The 23819-nt window shown below is 35.8% G+C and overlaps 1 protein-coding gene and 1 pseudogene across 1 annotated transcript in view; one reads left to right on the top strand and one right to left on the bottom strand.

Moving 5' to 3' along the window:
- XKR4 (XK related 4) overlaps nt 1-23819 on the bottom strand; it is a 492307-nt gene that overhangs the window by 261043 nt on the left and 207445 nt on the right. The window lies entirely within an intron of this gene.
- Nucleotides 11105-11223, top strand: LOC111738983 (annotated as a pseudogene).

The following is a 23819-nucleotide window of genomic DNA, read 5'->3' as shown; positions in this document are numbered from 1 at the left end:
TACTGGCTGGGAGACGGTATGGCTGAACCAACAGCCTTGGGCCCAGAGATGAAAGCCACATGTTGAAGATAGTAGCACTGACCTCTTGGTGCACAGTTGTGCATCTGCCTGGGCCACCTATCTACTTTTATGAGTGAGAGAAATAAAATTCTATTTATTTAAGCTACTGTATTTTATGGTTGCTTTCCTACTGGTTAATTCTCATTCTCATCTTTATTCCCCCCAAATGACATGATTGTAGTATCATTACCTCAGAGGAAGTTTGTAACCAAGAATTCTTTTTCCTTTGTTTTCCGAAAGCTTAATTTCTTAGAACTTGGGAGATTTGGGGAGGAAGCAAAACAACAACAACAACAACAACAATAACAAAACAAAAAAACAAACAAAAAAACAAAGAGATTCTTTGGTAGGAAAAAATAAGGAATCTTGAAAAAGCAGCATGAGAATGAGGTTCTTGATCACCTCTCCCCAACCTCAACCAAGACAGAAAAATATTTCTCCTAGGCTTGAAGAAAGAGAAAGAATGTTGTAGCAGTCAAGATCATGGCCTTGGAGCTTGGTTTTCTTGTAGTCTTTTGGGCAGGTAAGACTCCATAGTAGAAAAGGCAGACAGCATCCATACCACCTCAAGAAGATTTCAATATCCAGAGTATGGCCATGAGCAGTGGAATCTGCTGGACTTGGAAAAACACTTCAGACCATACAAGGGAAGTTTCAGCAGACTCTTTTGTCAAAAAATTAGCCAGGGCCAGAAGCCCACATCGCCCTCTACCAGTGCTTTGGTGATACCCGAGAGCTTGAACTGCACACTACCCTGGGGCTGGAAAGAAGGGGACACAGAGTACAAGTTAATTTTTCACCAGCCCAGAAGCATCAGGGTGTGTCAGTACTATAAATCAAGTGAAGTTAAGGAAATGAAAGATAGTGAATATTTCTTTCATATTTGAGTTTCTAGGCTAAGATTTTGACATACTGCATCTGGATAAAATGAATTAGCAAATATAATATGTATCCCACAGTATTCTTTCTGTTTGCTCCTTATATTGATTACTGAGGGAACTATATGCTAATTCCTCTGCTAATGACCGAGGTACAAATGTGTTTGAGATATATTCTCTGTCCCCCATTCAAGGAACTTAGCTCAGTGAAGGAAGGCAAAATGGGTGCAAAGTTTTCTATAAATTGCTGTAGATTCAGAAAAGGGAAAAAAGCTACCTCTGCCTTGGAGAGTAAAAGAAGACTGTAAATCAGAGTGACATTTGGACTAGACCTTGAAACAGAAGTGTAACTAGAGGGAGCAAAAGGAGAGAATTCATTCCCCATCCTGAGTGCACACTTCTCAACTATATAAATAGGCGACATGTTGCCATGAGAGTGTTTTCGAAGACTATCATTATTAAAGAAGCAATGGAAACACAGGGATTGAAAACAGTATTGAGGATAGAGAAAGATAGGCAGACAGGTGCTTACAGGGTGGTTTGGTTTCTCAACAACTCTTACTCTCCTCCATGAAAAGCTGGCTTTGCTTCTGCTTTAAAGAGAAATAGAAATTTTCCAGATGGGAAATAGGGAAGGACAGATGCAAACAACAGGATGGGGAAAAGACCTGGTGTTCAGGAAACAGTGAGTAGCTGTGTTGTGTGGAGGAGCTAGGGCCAGAGATGAGGAAGGACAGAGGGACAGATTGGGGACAGGTGTGAATCATAGGTCCATGCAGGAGACCACCTTGATTTTAGCCAATTCATGCTGGTCATCCACGGAACGCGGAAGTCATTTGAGTCATGGAGTCAGTCAGTGTTGACAGAGAATGCACCCAAGACCAGCTCCTTGTGCTCCTCACTTGGTTATCTTTCCTCTGGATAAGTAAGCTTAGGTGATTTCCTTTCCATCTGCACCTGGAAAGATCTCCAGCCTCGTCTGGATTGTACTAGAGTCATGTTGTATAAATTACCATATGAGTTAATATGAAGTGCTTTTTCATGTGAACTAGAAGGCACAAGAACAGAAATCACTGAAAATCCAGGCCAGTGGTAGATTGTCGGCAATCCACGCAAAGGATAGGAGAAGGGGAAAGACAGCAACACATCGAGTTCTCGCTTTCTGTTTAGCTTGTATGCACTCCCTTTTCATTCCCTCCTGCACTTGGGCAGTTACAAGCCAGTGTGTGTGCCCCACACACGCCAGACTCATGGTGTCCCAGAAAGGCCATCCTGAGCCTGTACACTGGGAGCATTGTTTTAGTGCAAACCAGGTAGGATGCCTGTATTGGTTGAGCCGGCCTAGAGTGAGACAAGCTTTGGGGTTTGAAATGCAGTCAGATCACAATTTTATGCCAAGAGGCCTGAGCCAGCTCACCACAGAGCCAAACTTAATATGAAAAATCATAGCCCAAAGCTCAGTCAGAGGCAATTTAATTAAAGTGAGTTGGTTATCTAGGCCCAATTTGTAACTTGGCAACCAGCAACCATGCACTTTTTCTGACGGATTTTTTTGTGCTCTGTCACCCAGGATCAGGCTGTGGATTGGTTTGGCTTTCTTTTCCCTTTCTATTACTGTGGCAGTATTTTGTACCAAGGTTTGCCATCAGGTTTTTTAATTTTTTTAAAACATGGTTCTTTCTCTTTTTTTTTTTTTTTTTTTAAACTATGGACACTTTGTAAGTAAAGGAGAAGGGAGGTAGGGAGATGGTGTTGTTGAGAAAGATGATAATTATAAATGTACCTGCAAATAATTCTATTACAAGTAAAAATGAACTTAAGTTTATTTAATGTGATACTTTTATGTATTACTATAATTATATACTCTGCTTAGCACATACGAAGTTCTGTTCTAAGCACTCTATCTCCATTACCTGATATGTCATAGCAACTATGAGGCTTGAGGCAGATATTCTTAGCATCCACACTTTATAGCTGAGGCAACTCTAGTGGGTTAAATAGGGACCTCCCTGAAATTCATGTCCCCCAGGAACCTCAGACCCAATTTGGAAATTGGGTTTTCGCAAATATAATTAAAGTTAGCATCGAGATGAAAGCATACTGGAGTAGGGTGTACCCTAAGGCCAATGACCCATAACTTCGTAAGGAGAGGATACACAGAAATACAGAGGAGAGGCCACGCAAAGATGGAGACAGAGGTGATGCACCACAATCCAAGGAGCGTCAAGGACTGCTGTCCACACCAGAAACTAGGAGAGAGGCATCAAATGGATACTCTTTCAGAGCCTCCGGAAGGAACCAAGCCAAACCTGCTGATATCTCAATTTCAGACTTCTGGCCTCCTAAACAATGAGAAGAGATACTTCGATTGTTTTAAGTCACCCAGTTTATACAATTTGTTATGGCAGCCACGGCAAACTAATATAGCGACGGAAGCCATTGCTTAAGGACACTCAGATGGTAAGTACAGAGTCTGTGTGCCTAATCACTGGCTGTGCTGTCTCCAGAGCCAGAGGGGTCTGTGGATGTTCAGAGAGGCTCCCTAGAGTGATCATACCTGGTTTTCACTGTGCTTTTAATGCATATGATTATTGTATTCTTGGTGATACGCCATTCAATATCCTCATTTGCTACAATATTCTTGTATTTGCTTCACTGGCTGCCAGATTACAATGCCTGTGAAAATAAATATGCTTCAATTACCTTAAAATCACTCAACATTGCCAGTGTTCCTACTGATATAAAACTATTGGAGTGATACAAATTTTAACAAGAGTATGAATTTGGAAGTAATAAGGTTTTGTGATATGCGTAATGTGGTGTGATTTCAGTAGAAGACATTTAAAATGTCTGGTTCGGACTGAAAACATTTAAGTTCAGAGGCAGTCTCAAGACTCACTCTCACCCCCATACATAATTTATGGTGACCTAAAAATCTGTGCTTTTTTTGTTCATACTATTTAGTTCAAAATGTGTTTGTTTTTAATAAAAAAAAATATCTTCAAGGTAGTTACAAATGGAGAAGAGTGAAAAGCAAAGTATTTTTCCAAAAATCTGTCTCTGCAGGACCTTAAATGCAATAAGACCAATTTTTTTTTGAAGGATATCCAAACATGTAGGTTGAGTACAAGCTTGGCAGCATTTTCAGGCCTGAGGAGCTCCAGGCTGTTAAAATTATGAAAGTGACAGCTGTATGTATATGGGTAATGAAGGTGTTTCCATCCCTGGTCCACAGGAATTACATTTTGTCAATCTCTTTCTTGATCACAGTTTCCTAAATTAATGTGATATTCACGTGGATTTTAGAGAATCAGTAATGGCATTGACTCATCCATAACCTCTTTCTGGCTCTGACACACATTTTCTGGGTTTCCCATTTAGGACAATTTTTCTTATGTGATTTTCGTTTTTCATCTCTAAATCTACCAATGTAATAATCACAACCTCAGAAATACTGTCTTCTAACATTTTTTCATAGTTTATTTAATGTGTTTGCAATAGGTATACTCTTGTTACATTTTCTTAACCCAATATTAAAGGAGGATATTTCAACAGGGTTAAGGAGACGAAGAGCTAAAACAAACGTGGGAAAAGCTCAACTTTATAATTTTGCTATTTTTTCTTAAAGTCACAGCTCAGGCATTTTCATATTTTCGGAGCACTTCCTTGTCTCCCACATGAATAAACTCTGTGACTGGGAAATCAGGTGTACTTTGTTGTGGCAGTTGTCATGGCTCTTGTTCATGTAACTAAATGTGTTTTACATGCACACTTTCTCAAAGAATCTACTTCCTTCCAGAGTCTGTGGAGTGAATGCAGGCATGAGGGTACGCTATTCTCCCAGTGAAGCTCACTGGACCAAGTATACTTCTTGACCTGAAAGGAAGCCTCATAGCCTGACCAGTAACTTTGAACTGGTGAAAAAAGAGTGGAATGGATCAGATTATTCTATGGAGAATTAGGAATAAGATCAGAAAAGATAGCAGGACAGAAAGCAGTAGAGGTGCAGGAATATAGATGAATGTCATTCATGGTGGAAACACTGGAGTACAATTCCATAAACTAAGATCTATGAACATGCTCTACATCCTGCCCATTCTGAGGCCAAGTCTGTGAGACATCTCTGTGTCCTTAAAATGGATTTCTCATTCCAATTGAGTGACTTTAATTAATTCCAATCAATTGCCTACATCAAAACACAGAATAGAAAGTGACAAATAAATGGAGCTTTCCTCAAATCAGTGTGCCCAGCCCTCTATGTACCTGTTTCTTCTTCCACAAATGCACTTGCAGTCCCTCCTTCCTGTCCAGGCCTCATTCAGAGTGGGAAGAAAAGACATAGGTGGTCACAGCCTAAAAAGAATGCAAGCACTGAAAGTGCTGTGAGTGACAAAGGATCACAAAGAGCCAGAACACAGAGAGTGGGAGAGGTCAAGATGCATAAATCAGAGAGAACCAGGCCCGTGAAGGTGAACCAGGCCCGTGATGGTGCACCAGGCTTTGGCTAGCTCATCGATGCACACTGAATGATCCTGTGATGGCTGATTTTGTGTCAACTTGACTGCAGCACCAGGTGCCCAGATTAAACATGATTTCTGAGTGTGTATGTGAGGGAGTTTCAGAAATTAGCATTTGAATCAGCGGACTCAGAAAAATGGTGTGCTCTCCCCAGTGTGGGTGGGCATCATCCAATCTGTCACAGGCTTGAATAGACCAAAAGGGTAAAGGAAGAGAGAGTTTTCCACTTTTTGCTTCCTTCCTGCCTGCTTGCTCTGGGGCATCCGTCTTTTGTTCCTAGACTGGGATTTACACCATTGGCTCCCTGGACTCAGAAGAGATCTATGGAATGAGACTAGAAAATATACCACCAAACTTCCCCAGATCTCCAGCTTGCAGGCAGCAGATTATAGGACTTCTCAGCCTTCATAACTGCATGAACCAACTCCTCATAATAAGTCTCTTCCTTTATATAGCTTATTGCTTCCATTTCTCTGAAGAACCTTGACTAATATAATCCCTTATCTCCTCATTGAAAATGCCCACAAATGACATGGGAGACATGAAAGACAAAGCAGATGTTCTCTTAAGAATATAGAGAGCAAGTGTCTTAAGATTTTGATACATAATTATTGTTGTGATTTTTAATTAGCTCATGAGTAATTTTTAAAGTGTGAGTTTTGCATTTAACAAAATCCTGTTATGGGAAAATTTCAGGCTTCTACATGATTCTCTCTGTATGTTCATAAAGATAAAAAAGTTTGATCATTCATCTGATGTTTCCCTACAAGCCCCATATACACCAAATGTATAGGGGACCGATCACAATTTTCATTTTTTATTTTGTCTTTTTGATATCTTAGGGGTTAAGTATCAAAGGGATCATGTAGCATGATTCATCTTTACATGCTTTCCAAACCATCTGCTGGATAGTGAGAGAAGCACAATTTCTAGGCTGTGAACATATAGCATGCTCCACATTCTACACCATGGCTGGCAGCTGGGCGCTAATGGGCTCTTCCCAGCAGTGCATTCAGCTAATGGCCTCTTCCTGGCACTCAGTCAAGCATCACTAATGACAAGCAAGTTGCCTGCCGACACCAAAAGTGAGAATTCCATTTTCATATTTGAAGAGAGCTATCCAGGAGTCCCTCCCTTTGGCCACAAGAGCCAGGGGACTTGAATGTACAGCATAATAAGAAAAGACTTTTAAGAGGCAAGATGTGATCTGTAGTGAGAAATGATAAGATTGAGAAGGAATTCAGTTTTGAACCAACAACACTTTGTCAAGGAGACAAGGAAACTGGAAAGAACAAAATATCTTTCTTTCATGAGCCCCTTTGTCAGTTTGATACTGATGTCAACATCAAAGAAGTATTTGTGAAAACCCCAGTTACACTGAATGGATCTGAAATGATAATTGGCCTTCAGAGTCAGAAGTTTGCATAAGAATATATTGTAGTTAAGTATTTCAAGCCCTCTTAGCTGCTCATACATGGAGTGGTAGAGAATCTTTCAAATCAGGTCATTTGGGAAAGAATGTATGAGGTTGATATATACTTCTGCTCTGCAGGTGGGGTCCCCACTGTAGACCCTGTGTTCTTCTGCACTCATCTTTCACTCAGCTCTTCCTGGATGGCATTAGAAGGCTACAAAACAGACTCATGAGATCACACCTATCTACTAAGATTAGGGATCACCCGCCTCAAAATTCTTTTACCAAAACGTATGAATTGATATAATTGATTGATCGCCAGCGTCCTTTTTTTGTCTTGGGTACCTCAATTTGAACTCTGCCTTGGTCAGAGTGGGAAGAAGGGTGGGGGTCAATTGGAGGTAAACAACACAAAATCAAACATTAAAAATGACAGTGTAAGTTAAATCAATGTTTCCTTCATGGCTAAATGAAATGGGAGGACAGATACTCTCTTATAGTACTAGTGATGGCTTTAATTTTTTTCCCCTCACACTAAAACGATGCATATGAAATGAGTATTTTCATCATCCTGTCTCACTTTACTCATGGTGTTCTCTGCTTTTCCAATTTACACATGTCAAGCTAGCCAGGTATGAAAAAAGAATGATTTCCATTTAATACTCTGATTTATTCCTTACCTGTGAATGGAAATATCCTTGCCTATAATACTCAATATTTTTTAAATGAATATAGCTATTACCTTTGATTAGGTAAAATCAATCAATCAATCAATCTATCTATCAACAATATAATCTTTAGGACTGGAAGAAACCTCATTATTATCAATTTCAAAATCTTCATTTTTAGAGCAGGAAACAGAGACCTAAAGAGGACAAGCAACGTGTCATATGCCTTCTAAGTAAAATCACCAGTGCTCAGACATGATCAGACTTGGTGGCTGTGGGCAGGAGGACAAATGAGCTAAGAGAGAATTGAGAGTGTTCATTGAGGCGCCACGGGGCTGGACAGTGCTCGCTGCTGCAAGGACATTGCCACCAGTCCAAGGAACAGGAGATAAAGATGACCAATGGTTTGAGCTTTTAGTAAAGGCACCGTTTCCCATTTAAAAGGTCATTTTCTATTCTGAATTTATCATTTTTACTTTTTAAGATGAAAATGTCTTTCCTTAAATGTAATAATGGCTACATAGATGGCAATTAAAAAAATGTCTTTCTAGGAGAAATAAAATAAGTGATTGCCCTCCTTAATTTTTTTCTAGTTTTTATTTTTTTCTAATTACTCTATTTACTGCTCTATCATATCTAAAATTCTGAGAAACCACTGCCTTAAGCCATAATGAGTCACTGGAGATTTCTAAATCAGAGAGTAGCATGAACAGATAAGTAATTTGGGGAAATTAATTGTTCTTCAGTGAATAGTATCAACTTTAGTGGGAAGAAAATGGAGTCAGGAAGCCTGCCTAGAAAACAATTGCATCATCGTTAGCATAGAGTAAGAGGAATGAGCTGGCAGGAGGGCAGCAAAGGCTGAAACAAAGAACAGGCAAAGGGGAGGCTAAGGAGAAGATGACTAGTGGATTGCAAGCCCAGGTATCTAAAAGGGTAATGATTTACATAGGGGCCAGGAAAAGCTGCAGAAGTTAGAGGGGGAAAAAACACCAATTAACATGGCAATAACTATATTTGGTTTGAAGATATGGTAAATGTGTAATGGAGAATATCTGAATTTGGCAATACAGGACTAAGATTCTGTAGGGAGGCCAACGGTATCTTATGGGAAACCCAGAGAAATGTAGCAGTCACAAGAATGGAGAGATTAGAGACACACAGAGGACCAAAGGCTAGAGAGGGTAATGTATCCTTTACAGAAGGAAATATACGCAGATGGCGATGGAGACAGATCAGCCCAAGAGAGAAACAACCCCAAAACAAAGAAGAGTTTTAATATGAAGGAAACAGTGTTCAATTGCTTCTTTCCTTCTCTTCCCCTCCCCCGTCTCTTTCCTTCATTCTTTTTATCTATCTATCATTTATCTATCTATCTATCTATCTATCTATCTATCTATCTATCTATCTATCTACATCTATCTATCGTCTATCATCTATCTATCTATACATCCATCCATGTTCTATCCATCTAACTATTTATGGAGCATTTACTATGTTCCAGACCCAGAACTTGGCTCTGGGTAAGTCAAAAGTTCAAGTCTAGGTGTGAAGAAGGCTGAAACAACTAAGGAAACTATCAGGTTCTAGCGAAGGTAGAGTGCAATGCACTTCACCTCCATCTGCTCAGCGTCTTCCAGTTCCCTCTTTCCTTTACTATGTTCTTTTGCTTCATAAACATCTGGTCCTGCCCAGAAGCATTGGTGAGAATGCTGAGCCAAAATCAAATGGTGGACTGTGAATGTTGTCAACACTTTCAGAGTGAAGGGTAGGCTTCCATTGCTACCTACATTATAGGCAGAATAAATTTAAGCAAGGACCAGTTTGGGAACCTGGCCATGGATGTCTGACAGCCTACTTCCAGTCGGGGACAGAAGCTGCTGCTCTGCTCCTTTGCAAAGGTTTTATTCAATTCTTTGGAAAGAAAAATGCTTTAATGACCAGGTATGGAAATTTCTAATTGAAGTGATTCATTTTTCGCCAAACATCAGTCAAGTGGAAGGGAGCTCTAATGATCAGGGTTGTTTAGAGACAATATTTACTTTTAATAAATTCACAGTTTAGAAATAAAAGTGTGTGTGTGTGTACACATATACATACACATATATATATTATATATACTATATACACATATATGAATACGTACATTTTGAGGAATCTTTCATGAAACACACAATGAAAACAAAATAACTACAAGTTGGTAAGCTATGAAGAATATAGATATGGTACTACTATATAAAGACTAACAGGAGGAGGCTTACATTAAGTTAAATTCAATCTTCTCACTTTGTAGATGAGGATAAATGCCTTATTAAATTCTTTAAGTTGTTACATGTTTTAAGTAATTTTTTCAACTAAATTATAAACAATAACATTACATTGATTTTTTGCCTTTGTGGTATTTTAACTATTGGATTTAATTATTTCATTTATATTTCACACATGGACCCAAGCCTTCTGAGAAATGAGAGCACTGGTAAGATGTCTAATAAATAAAACATAATAAATAAAAGACATTCTCAAATGATTTTATGTTAAAAGTTGACTTTCCTTAAAAGTTATCATTTCCTGTAGGTTCATCCTGTTTTGATGAAGAGTAGTTATTTTTAAGTGATTTTTTTCTGACATCTAATATTTATAGCAGATTGAACTTAATGAGTGTGTAAAGTCATGAATGTTGACTACACATGAATATACAGGGGATAGAGAAGAAGATAAGGTTGGGAGCTATTTAGGAAGTGGGATAGGTCACACTAAATGATTTATTTAATATCAGGAGTTCTAAGGAGGAGGAAGGAACCTACGAGGTTCTTCAAGTCCCCTGGCAAATAGCGTGTAATGGTGTCTCTGCCCCATGCCCCGAAGGCCCTGGTTTGCTGCCCTGATGCTCCTGTTGGTCACAGCAAAGGTAAGCATCACATCAGGGTTTATATTTCCTTGGAGAAACTGCTTTTTTGTTTTTGTGGTGCTCATACTACGTCATGATGACTCTCTTTCCATTCTCATTCACATTCTTTAACTGAACTCAGGTTCCCTCTTGCACCAGCCTTAACTCTCCTCACCAGCTCCCCCATGTGGAGTTAGGTGAGGAGTGGGATAAAGTTGCCCTCCTAAAGTACTCTAGGGTCACATTTCTTTTATTAGACTAATTCACTCTTACAGATTCTTCTCCAGAGAATATCACAAGGACAGTTCATTCTCTGCTACTGGGATTTGGATTAACACCAGTGGTCATATATTGGCCCACCCAAGTCACCAATTCCAGCCTTCAGCTCCATGAGGACAGAGTATGTTGAATTCACTGCTATCTTGCCAGACACAGAGTACCAGACACAAGTAGACTTTTTATATTATATGTGTTGAATGTGGAGTGAATGACTTCTCAGCAACAATTATCCTGTGCCAGAAGGCTGAGTTTGTGAGCTCTGCATCTTTCATATCCCAGGGAGAGTTCCTTGCCCACCTTGAAAACTCTGAGATGCTGGGAGTGCCTATCCATGTTAAATGTTTGTCTTAGCACTATTAGTTGCAGCATATGTAATTATTGTTTTCTCAGAAGTTTTTTAATCTACAGCCATGCAACCCTGAACAAGCCTGATCCCGTCTAATCTCGGAAGCTAAGCAGGGTCGGGCCTGGTTAGTACTTGGATGGGAGACCACCTAGGAAGACCAGGTGCTGTAGGTGTAAAAAATAAAAAGTAAGGGATCGTAACTGACAAGGTCCTTGGAATCTGTGAGGTCAACCAAGGGTTGCCTCGCCTAAAAAAAAAAAAAAAGAAGGTTTTTAGATTATGTTTTTCAAACTCCTTTGAACTATGACACACAGAAACAAAAGTAATTTTTACTATGTGTGATGCCCTCTAATATTTCTATTCTATTCTATCTACTCTATTCCACCTTTTAAAAATAATGGCCACAATTAATTATGTTGATTTTTTAACCTATGAATAGGTCTCCTATAGTTTGAATGATACCTTATTCATATAAAGCTATTGACATTCTACTATGTATGCCATAGTCTCTTTAATGAGGACACTTTGTCCACCTCACAGAGCCTTCTCTAATTATTTAATCTAAAATAGATCATTTATATTGCTTGCTATAGGATGTTGCTAATTCCCTTCATAACATCAACAGCAACCTGTAAGTATTTATTCATTTGTTTATATCCTTATTTCTGTCTCCTTAAATGAAAGATCCACAAAGGCTGAACTTTGCCTTGTTACCAATCTATTCCCAGCACAAAGCCCCGGTGCATCTTGGTTGAATTATTGAATTAATACAGAAATCCTCACAACATATTTATATATAAGGAAGTCTGTTTCTCAAGAGAATTACAATTCTTTGTCGATTTCATTTACCTGATTCTGATTGATTTTTTTTTTAAGGAGGAGACTTTTTTGAGAAACACAAGTTCATTCAGGCCATAGAAAGGGCAGGAGCCAGGCAGCTTCAGGGATCAAAGTAGTAGATGGATATAGGGGACAGTCTCTTTAGGGCAAAAGGTTAAATCATCTCCAATTAATGTTTAAGTTTCTAGCAAAGAGCATCTGATTGGCTTAACTTGTAGCTCATGTCCTGCTCTTCATCAAGAGAGGACATAGCACCTTTTTGAGAGAAAGAGAGACAATCTAATTACTCAAAGAAAAATTGTGATGCTATTATCAAAGATAAGATGGGACAAACAAAACCAATGGATGGATGTTCACTGAGCACATGTTTTTCTGTCTACCATTCTTGCAAGAATTAATAATGACAGCCAAAGTGCAATGTTGGTTAAGTGACTGAGATAATATTTCTTGGTCTTACAAACCCTTTACTTCTCCAAATTTGCATGTGACTAATAGGTCTCCCATGGTAGACTTCTGTTGTACTCTGAGTTTGTATTAGTACTATTATTACTCAGTTTATCTAAAAAATATTTAAAGTGCCATTTTGTGTTCAGTAACAAATGAGGCACTGTGGAAATTTATAAGATGAAAATGAAGCAGGCATAGCATTCCCCTTCAGCAGTGTACAGTATGAATCAAAGTCAAGACATTTGATGCATTAAAAAGTTGATATAATATAGCAATGTTTCAAAAATTTTAAGCAAGTGATGACATTTGTTTTGCATTTCTAGAAAGCAACTGAAATTCTTCTACATTCTTTGGAGTAGTTAGAATGAAAATATAGTTGTTTATCTTTACTCTAAACCTCCTTGAATAGTTTGCTTGAGTTGTTAGTTGATTCGGTATAGAGATAAGGGAGAGAAAGAAATTTAGCATGAAGGTTAGGTTTCTATCGTGAACACTTGGACATATATTGTTACCTGTGTTTGGAAAGTAAAATCTTTGGCAGGGTGATGAGTGAGGGTTTCAGTGGGCGACAAAGTAAAGTTAAGCTGCTTGGTCTTTCACCAAACTTCTCTTTATTCCTTTTGCAAGATATACATGTCTGCCCGTAGACAAGGAAAGAAATCGAAGGAGAGAGAGATAACTCTGAAAGAAATGAACTAATTTGCAGAAAAAAATATTTAAACTTATTTATATTATATTTAGTGAAATAGAGAAAAACCTTACTAAGTTTATATAAATTTATTTATCTGCTCCTTACTTTGACATTTTCTTGTTCCTTCTCGCTCTCCTTCATTTTTACCTCCCTTGCTTAAGAATTTTATTCTCTTTTTCCCTTAAGTACTGCATATCCTATTTCTTTTTATTTTGCAGTAGTCCTCATATATTCAGCAGTATCAAATTTCTTACCTTCTAAAATTAGTTCTCGTGAACTAAGTCTAATTTAGCAAATCTTAGAATAAAGAATATGGATAATCTTTAAATAAAGGATATGAATAATCATATTTGTGTCTTGAAAGTAGATTTATGTTTTTATAAGAAAATACATAATATTTTCATAGTGCCAGTTTTAGATTTTTTAAACTAATATATTGGGATAGCAAACTAAAAAGAAAGATACTTGGTTTTTGTGTAGTCTACAGAGCATACCCAATGATCATGTCATATGACTTTATTCGCTTTCAATTGTGTCATTTACTTTGAATTATTCTTGACTCTCCACGATAGATTGGGCTATAAAATCATTTTAAAATAGCGCTTCCTAAAGTATACTATAAGGAATTCTAGTTTCATGAAGATTTAATGTTCAGTATTGGGGAAAAAGAGAATGGGCTAGGAAAGTAGTAGGTTAAACAAACACAAGTTTTACTTCTCAAGTACATTTGAGAGCCATCAAGATAGGATGTAGTATATGTGGCACTGCCCAAATTTATTTAGCCTCATGTTCTTCTTTATTTTCTGAGAATCATAAAGGTTATTATTCTCTAGTAAACATTTCAAAAAATGCTAGATTAGATTATCTAAATATTGCTTTATGGAACTTCTCATTCTGCAGAAACATTGGTTTCAAGTAATGGCATTTACTGTACATGATTTCAGAAGTATTGAGGGGCTATAAATACACTTAAAAAAATAAGCATTAGGTGTTTTCTGATATTGATGAACTATCATTTATGATATTAAGATCAATATACATCCTGATTTTGGTATAAGGTATCATCACACTAGTGAATTAAATAAAATAATTTTTAAACTTAGTACATTATAAACATTTCAAATAAAACATGGTATAAAACTTATTATACCCTTCATTCTTGTTGTTGAGCATTTCTTGTGCTTCTCTTAATCTATTCAAGTACTTTTGTCTCACTTGGTATTTATGCAATGTAAAGTCATGCTGTGTGACTATGCATATTCCAGATTTTACAAGCTTGAATGACTCTTACTTTCTAGTTCAGCTATTTTTGATTTTGGTTAGATATAATGTTTCAATTCACAATAATGACTAATTGTTTGACAAGTTAAACAATTATTTACATATAAGCATATGTACCGTGTAGCATAATTGTAATATTTAGAAATTTCACTTTGGGTGGCATAGATTATACAATGAACTATTTAGTGTTCTTTGCCTGTTAGTCTTTTTGCATTTCCCACAGCCTAAATGAGCTGTGAAATAGGATCACTGCTGTCATTGACCCCATCATGGTGCTGTGACTAATGGTCATGCTAATGATATTCTGGGCCTAGAAACGTTTATAGAACAATTCTCTTCTTATGGAAACAGATGGTGGGCTTAGAAGTGACCCACAAGGCTAGCTCCTAAACTCATATTCAAAGGTTGAATTGTGCATGAAACCATCACATTCTTAGCAAATGTCCACATCAGCATATGTACATCAAACTTGTTCCAGCACAGTAACTTGTTGTTTGGAATAAATGACATTACATTGTATGTTGACGATGACTGTCACTGTTTTGTAGAGAATATTAGGAACAGGCACCAATCAGCAAGTAAAACTAGATGCTCCACACCAAATGTACTGCTATAATGTCTCAAGTGTTTTAGTTTATTTGTTTTTTTTTAAAGTAAGGAAGTTTGTTTTCTTTTTTAAGAGGTGAGGCAATACAGGAGGCATTTAGTGATCAGCATTTACAAGTGTGGAAATGGCCATAGTCTTAGGACTCATGTCTCCCTATGAACCATATAACTCTCCCCTCTACCATGACCACCCACTCTGCATCTATCAGTGATCATGGTCCATCCACATGGATGCCTGAACCAAAACAATCCATGAATCAGCATTTTAAAAAAGTCCTTCAAAATATAAACAAGAATCTCAACATACCTTAACAGGGTTAGGTCAATATCATCTTTACTTAAAAAGATTAGCAAAATATAATTTATTTAAGGATTTAGGAAAGGAGATAGGAAAGCAAGAAATGTGGTTTAAGAAATTTCAAAATTAAGGTAGGAGTATAAATCTCTTTTCATGTATGTAGGAATTTTGTATTAATTCATAGGAGGGAGAAAATGCACACTTAGCAAGGTGATTGAGCATGGAAGTTAGACTGAAGGAGAAATGTTAGATGTGAAATTAAAAGAATGATAAAGGAGGGCTTTCACACAGCCTGTGATCTATGAAATGATTATCTACACACAGAAAGAAACTTTTTTATTCCAAATGTCAAGAAGAATGGCAGCTGTGATGGAGGTAGAGAATGAGGAGATAGTCTCATTGGCTTTCTCAGAGCCAGCAACCATCACTATTATCATTTTATCTCTTTGTATTTTACCATACCTGTATAGAAGTTAGGTTGAAAAATTGATCTGGGACCCATATTCATAAAACATATTGACTGCTTACATGCTATAATTTTTGTGTTATTTTATCCATGGGATAACAAGCAAGGAAATTAAGAAAAAACCTGGAGGACTCAAACCAACAGGGCTGGGCTAAATCTTGGTTGTCCAGCCTTGCAAATCCTAGTGCTCAAATCTAATCTTGTTTGGCAATGACATTCGAAACATCAGAGTCCATGAGGGGGTGACATGATAGGTACGTCTTGGCAGAGGCAATAATTGAAGATGGCTTGTAGGTAAGGAGAGGTTTGTCCACATTGGACTATTAGTAGTAATAATATCTACCATTAATGTAGAGTGTACTATATGCAAGGCACTGTATTAAGTACTTTATATTTAATTCTCATAACAGTCCTATAAATTAATAGCCTTATTTTAAAGATTATGATTAAAGAATAAAGTTGAGATGAAGTAACAAGTTCAAGATCAATGAGTTAGTAGGTGGCAAAGCTAGAACCAGATACTGGGGGTAGAGGATAGAGATCTCAGTCTCTGGGAAAAAAGATGGTAAGACCTACAAAATAGAGAGCCCAAACCAAACTGGCTGGGGTTTAGGAGAGAAAATTGTGGAGTTTAGTGAAAGACTCCTGTGACCATGGAACTTTTCTCAGTCATGCCAGAACCTCCCCCACTTTCCCAAGAGCTAGGCTTGACAGGTATTGGCTCATAAACTGCTGGTTCAGTATATGAAGCTAGCTGGTGTTGAAGTAAGACACTACTATATCCTTTTAAGCTTTAAAAAAATTTTCTTTTTGTTTTCTATCCCCCCCAAATTAAATATTTATGATCACTTTTACTGGCATCACAGCACTTGTATAGGATGTTTAATGTCTAAGAAGACTCATGTGCTTCCTTTCCCTTGCGGCATATAACTAAACATTTTCAGGGTATTTGCCGTTGTTATGCTTAATCACTCATTTATTCTATTTATTTTATTATACAAATCAAGATTTGAAATCTATAGTTTTCAATATTATCATAAATTTTTGATCTAGCAAATTAAGAACCCAGTTATCTGGAGGAAAAGGTAGATGTCTAATTAAATGCATAATTTTTTCTAGGACTTTCTGTTTAAGCAGTACATAAGCTATGGGCACATACTCCAGCATTTAATGGAGGACATGCTCCAACTTATTTTTTGAGAATTCTTAATTTTAGCAATACCTATTTGTTGCTTGCATGTTAACTTTAAGATTCTAGTTTCTATAATTATCAAAGACCTGCTTTAAAGAGTTGCTGTAAGATTGCAAGGAGGTAATAAATCAATTCACTAAGCTCTTCTGTCACATGTATTAAGTGCAAATCATGTGCTGGCCATGGGGTAATGTGAAAAGAATATAAAGAAGAAAATAAGGTCTCAACCTTTGAGAGCTCATAGGCTTGTAGGGATTTAAGATAAACATATGTAAAAAAAAAAGTGCATAAGAGAAACAAAAAAGGAACTTCCTTAAAGCTCCCATAGAACATAAATATATATGTATATATAAATATGAATATATACATATAAAGTATTAACTCTTATTTTTATGCCTGTCACCAAAGCAAAGGAACAGTGAAAGTTATAAGAAAGCAAAAGTTTATAAAATAGTTTTCATACCTGTAGCCTCAGATTGATCTTCTTAAAAAAAGCATTTATTTCAGCGGGAATTAATACTCATTCGACTCTCAGAAAGGGCTAAAAGAGGTTGTTGGTTTGCAAGGCCTGGGGTCCAGGTATCTTCCTGATTTATCAGCAATTGACTGAACTGAGAGAATCATTCATTATGCAGAGACACACACGCATCCTTTTCAGAGTCCAGCCAAAATGACCATGATATTTTAGTTTTCAGAGCCCCTAGTAAGCAGATCAATTTCGAGAAAGCTTGAGCAGACTGAAAACTACTATGGCCCACTTCCACCACTCCACCTCAGCCTGCCACAGTCGCCGCAGAGCACAGTTACACTGGAGCTGTATAATCCAAGCCATCAGGAGCCTTTGCCAAGAATGAATTGCTACTCTCAGCATGAACTACAAACATTCAGAGTAAAGTGGGAAGAGCTATTCTCAATGGGAAAGAAACAAAGATCCATGGCAGGACCATGAATGAATCAGCTATCCTTTGCTATTTAAGGGCCTGGTAAACAACAATGCTTTTGACAGTTGCCTTAGACATTACTGCCATTGCCTATAATTACTTATAGATGATGGGAACTGAGCACCTGATTCTTGGGGAACTGCTTACAGAAATCCAGACTCTAGTAAGGGATGTAAGACTCCCCTTCTTTGTAGGGCTCATGCCAGAAAAAGGGCATCAGTTTAAAGGGAAAAAAAAGCCTGCTTCTAGAATGTGGTGTGAGGTAGATCTTACTGCCTTTAAGACTATTAAGTATCTTTCTGAACTTGAAAGTGTTCGGAATGTCTGCTCTTCTGTGCGTCTCAGATGTGAGAACAATTCCCGCAGAATGTTAATGCTCTCCTCAAAGTAATGATTCTTAGCAGATAGGAGGGATGCTCCTTTGTGCAGAAATGTAACAACATCTCAAAAATTGTGAAATCATTATCTTTGATCAAATTTATGCCTACTTCAAAGAATATGATAACTGGCTATAAAGGTAACATGTGACTAAAACTGAAATGTTCTGCATGAAGGTTTATATCATGAAAAAATAAATAAGATCTATGGATCCACGAATATTGGAACTATTTTAAACTTAGATTTCAAAAAAGATGATTTCAATACCAGTTTTTACCCTTTAAATTTAATTCTGGTGGTGATTTTGTTTATTTTTATCAGTTAAAATCTTTGCAGAAAAAATGCATTTGAGATAGTGTCTCAGACTCTTCTGATATGTGGATAACTCTCATTTAAATTTTGGGTTATCTTACCTCATACTATGTTTCATAAAGAGTTTAGTTTCCTGATAAAAACAGCTAAAAGGTCCTTTTGTTTTAAAGGATGAGAACCACACATCACATGATATAATTGAATCGCTTGTTACAAAAATGGATTTCATAATACAGATGTGAATTCAAAACATAGCTTTAACAGTTTAGAGTGATATGACATTGTGCAGATAATTATACTTTCTTGGCTTTAGCTTTCTTATCTCTAGAGTAATGTAACATGTAGCTAACTGGTTCTGGTGAGGTGTAAATAAAAATGTTTGTTTAGTGCTGACCCATCATAGTCTCTGTTCTCCATTTCCTATTACCTTTTGAGAGGGAAAACTTTGAAAACATCTAGTGAAAAATATAGCAGGGAGGCAAGGGGAAGAATTATAAAAGATCATCTATTATGATTATCATTTGTTTTTGTCATTCAAGTACTGAATAGACCTTCTTGTGTGTTTATCTCTGTTCCTACAACTTTCCCCACCAGAGGTAACTACCATCTTAAGATTTTGTATTTGCAATTTGGTCTTTGCAAAACAGTCTTCTAAACCTATATTACCTACATTTAGATGTATCTATTTATTATCTATCTATCTATCTATCTATCTATCTATCTATCATCTATCTATCTATCTATCTATCTATCTATTATCTATCTATCATCTATCTACCCATCTATCTACTCATGGTTTTGCCATGTGTACTTTTGACCTATGTAAAAAAAAAAAAAGAAAAATCAATGTTACACCTATAAGGACTTCTGCATTTGGTTTGTATATACAACTCACTTGTTTATAGTTGTAAATAATTTTTTTTTATTTCTAAGCAATATTCCATAATTTGAATGTACCAGAAAAATGCAAGGATATTTCCAGATTATAGACTCAGGAAAGAAATGATTAGATCAGAGAGTATTCACGTGTTCCATATCATAAGATGATGCCAAATTATCTTCTAATATGGTGGTACCAGTTTATACTCCGAAATGTAGTAGATGTAGCAGATCTTATGACATCAAATCTTCTTCAGTTCTTGGTATTACTAGATTTCTTAATATTTGCCAATTTAGAGGATACAAAATAGTATTATTTTCCAGTTTTAGTTCGGATTTCTCATACACTTACTAGCCATTCATTTACCTATTTTGTGAAAGGACTGTTCATGTCTTTTGTGAATAGTCCTTTTGAACTTTTTTTTGTTCAAAAGATATTTATATTGACAAAGATGTTTATTTATAATTCTAATGTTTTCTTGTTTATATGTATGGGACATATTTTATTCCAGACGAAGGATTGTTTTCCACTATCTTTATGGTAATTTTATTAACAGACATTTTTAATTTTAATGATATTGAACTCATCAAACTTTTATGGCTAACACTTTTTATGCCTTGTTTAAAACTCATCAACTTTTTATGGTTAACATTTTTTATTGTTTTATTTAAAAATATCTTTCTCCATCTTGAGTTCAATATTCCTCTTTATAAACTTCTAAAAGTGTTGCCTTTAATATTTAAGTCTTTAAACCATGTGGATTTACTTTTTGTATGGTAAGATCCAACTTCAACTTTCATATTAATAAAAAATTGACTCAACACCACTTATTGAATAGTTAGTTCTCTCCAGTTATTCCACCTGAATCATAATCAAGGAACTTCAGATATATAGATCCTGTTCTGGGCTCTCAATTCTTTTCTGTAGTCTAAAACAGACTATACTATGCTTCCTCGATTACTATAGCTTTATTGTACACTTATTAGGTTACTATAGCTTTTGTAAGTCTTGATATCAGGTAGAGCATGTTTACCTTAATTACTTCTTCAGGAGAGTTTAGGCTCTACTTTTCCCTATGCCTTACTATATACATTTTGTAATCATTCTGTCAAGTTCCTGTGAAAGTGGTCTATGGACTTTGATTTGATTTTCTTTGATCAATCTGTAGAGATGAATTTTTGGTTAATTGATAATGCATGGCTTTTAATTTTCCTGCACATGAACAAGGTATATATCTCTACTTAATTAGTTCTCCATTAAGAAACTTTCAACAATTTATCAAATTTTTCCATGAAGGTCTTGCTTATTTCTGCTATATATATTTTTCTTTTGCAGTTTATATGTTTAGATTCTACTGTAAATGGTATTTTTTGGGGGGAGAAGGGGAGCATACTTTCCAATGTAGATAATCATGCTATTTATAAGAAAACAATTTGGTTTCTTCCTCTTCAATCATTTCTTCCCCTTCAATAATTTTTTTTCTTGTTTTATTGCATTAGTCAATACTTCAAAAACTGTCCTGAATAAAATGAGCTTTGGTGGTTATTTTTATCTTGCTCTTGATTTTAAAGAAAATATTTCTAATATTTCTCTACAAAGAATAATGTTTGCTATCAGTTTTTGGTAGATAGCCTTATTCTTATTCCAATTTCCAAGAGTTTATATTTTTAAATTATGATTAAGTGTTGAATTTTAAGATTTTTTCTGCATCTAGTAAGATGATTATGTAGTTTTTAGTCTCTTTGTTATTAAGGTGAACTACATTTGTAGATTTTTGAATGATAAAATACTCTTGCATTCTCAAGATGAATCCAGTTGGATCATGGTTGGATTCAGTTTGCTAATATTTTGTATAGTAATTTTATATCTGTATCCATGAATGAGATTGGTCAGTAATTTTTTTTTCATATTGATCTTGTCTAGATGTACTATCATATAATAAATTAGAGAGTGTTCTCTTTTTTTCTATTCTTGGGAAAAAATTTATTATTGAATAATTGTGACCTGTTTAATCCAGATAAAACTTTATTATGTTTATGCACCTAAGAAACTTCATTGGACCAGATTAAATTACATGGTGTATAAGTGTTTGGACAAGTTATCACCTCAATGGCGAGGCCTGACGCAGTTCCCCTTAATGTAGTAGGAGATGAATGAGGAGTTTTGATCTATCCCATGTTGATAAAACACTCTTCACCAGTTGAGTGAAGAGTAAGAGGAAAATAAATAGCCTTGACCCAGGCTTTAGGAATTGTTTTTATAATATACTCTAAGCCAGAATCAGTTTAAGAAGCATATGATAGAGATGTTAGAATTTGCAATATAGGCAGTATTAACTAGTAGTGGAATCATATTTCACTATTCTATGTTGCTAAAGAAACAGCCTAGAAAAATAATTTCTGGTGTATTTTCTTCTTTTATATACCGTTCTAAAACATATACATTTCATAAATCAAAATTCTCTCTGGCATCATGATAGATAACTTATTCAATAAATGATGTTTTGGTTTTTGTGCCACTAGTTCCAGATCTAAGTATAAACTTTCATTTGAAATTGAAATGGAAAAGTAGCTTCTGTTCTTTTTACTCCGCCACACAATTACCCTCAGAGAAGCAGCGAGCTTCAGGGTCAGTGCAACCCTGCCCACTTCACTTTCCAGACCTGAGAATTACATTACAGATTACCATGGTCATTACAGGAATGTAAAACCTTAAATTCAGTGACTGAGGAACTTGCCTAAATGATATGATGGTGTTTAAAAATTAAAAACCACCACATTGCGATATATTTTGGTGATGTCTACATGCTTGTGTAAATATGATCAATAATAACTGGGCATTCAGGACAAATTAATTTTTTAATTCATTTATTTATCCTTTACCAACATATATCAAATACTTACTTTAGTCAAGGTATTGAGCTAAGTATTATGTAGGAAACATAAATAAACATAAATATTCCATTAAGTAAGCGTTTATTAACTACTTTAAGTACAAGGCACTATGTTAGCATTGTGAAAAAATTATGAAGTTAAGATAGTATCCTTGCCTTGGATTACCTTGGAAAAAGCATTGCCTTCAATATGTGTGCATTCTGGCATTTTCATTCACAATATGTATACCAGAATTTTAAAAAATTTGCTGAATTATATTTTAGTTACTTAATTTTTTATTTTATTTTGTCTGAGCTGATTCTGTATTAATAATAAGCTGTTATTGATTCAACTTTGTTTATCAGCTCAGCAAATAATTGTGTAATGGTAGCCTGCACCAAGAAGACCCTATAGCCAGAGAAAATGTTTGACATTGTTACATGAGAAGTCTTCTCATGGCTTGATTTAGAAATTGAAGGATCGATAAACTTTAATCTCTTTGGATCTCTTTCAGGAAGTGACTATACCAAAATGTGTTTAAAATGCCCCCTCACTGCCTCATCATATAGAACACACACTTTCATGAAAGACAGAGCTTATATGAAAGAATACATAAGACTGACAGCCACTTAAAGAGGACTTAGATTAGTGAGAACTGTGAAGCCAAAAAAGCAGACAGTGGGCTTGGTATGCAGAGTAATAAAGGAAAAGCAAATCCAGAGTGATATGCAGGGCAGGCAGCCAGTAGTATGCAGAGAAATATAGGAAGAATAAATCTCAATAGAAATAAATTGATAATGACTACCTAAAAGATGCAAAGATAAAGAACTGTTTTGCCATAGTAACAAAGCTCTTGACATAAGAAAGTGATAAATCTCAACTCAGACTTTGAGTTGAGTTGAGAATTGTATAAAAGACAGAAAAAAAAATCAGCAAAACTTGAACAAAATTTTAATCAATTTCTACTGAGAAAGAACTAGAAATTTCCTATCTAAACTCTATTGGATATTCCTTACTGTTCTATATGTTTGTTTATACTTATTTAATGTATAATATATACATTATATATACATAATATATACATAATATAATATAATTATTCTTATACTACAGTGTACTAACATTTTTAACAAAGTATATTTTAGTGTTTCAATATTCTTTAATAAATGACCTTCCTTATGCTATCATTGTAAGTTGATACAAGAACTTATCAAACAATTTGATCAAAAAACTATTGCTCAGAATAGAGAAGATCTAGAAACACATTGCCCCTTGCAGAATGCTGCTTCAATGAGATTTACTTCTATCTGAATTATGTGAAGAGTGTCTAGATCAGTCTCTGAATTTTTAAGGCCAAAACAATATAGCAGTGAGGGATACTTGTAAAGAACTATCTTTCCTAGTTTATAACTGAAACCAATAGGTTAATATTTGATTGAGCATGATATACATCAGACATAACTATAAATGGTATTATTTGACCTCGGTGGAAAAGAAAGTACGGACTTTTATTTTTCCAGCTTTTTTTCTAGTCTGAGATATAATTGACATATTAGCACAAACT

The sequence above is a fragment of the Pteropus vampyrus genome, unplaced genomic scaffold (genome assembly GCF_000151845.1).
Source record: "Pteropus vampyrus isolate Shadow unplaced genomic scaffold, Pvam_2.0 Scaffold45, whole genome shotgun sequence".
Classification (NCBI taxonomy): domain Eukaryota; kingdom Metazoa; phylum Chordata; class Mammalia; order Chiroptera; family Pteropodidae; genus Pteropus; species Pteropus vampyrus.
This window is presented reverse-complemented; position numbering and strand designations above follow the sequence as displayed.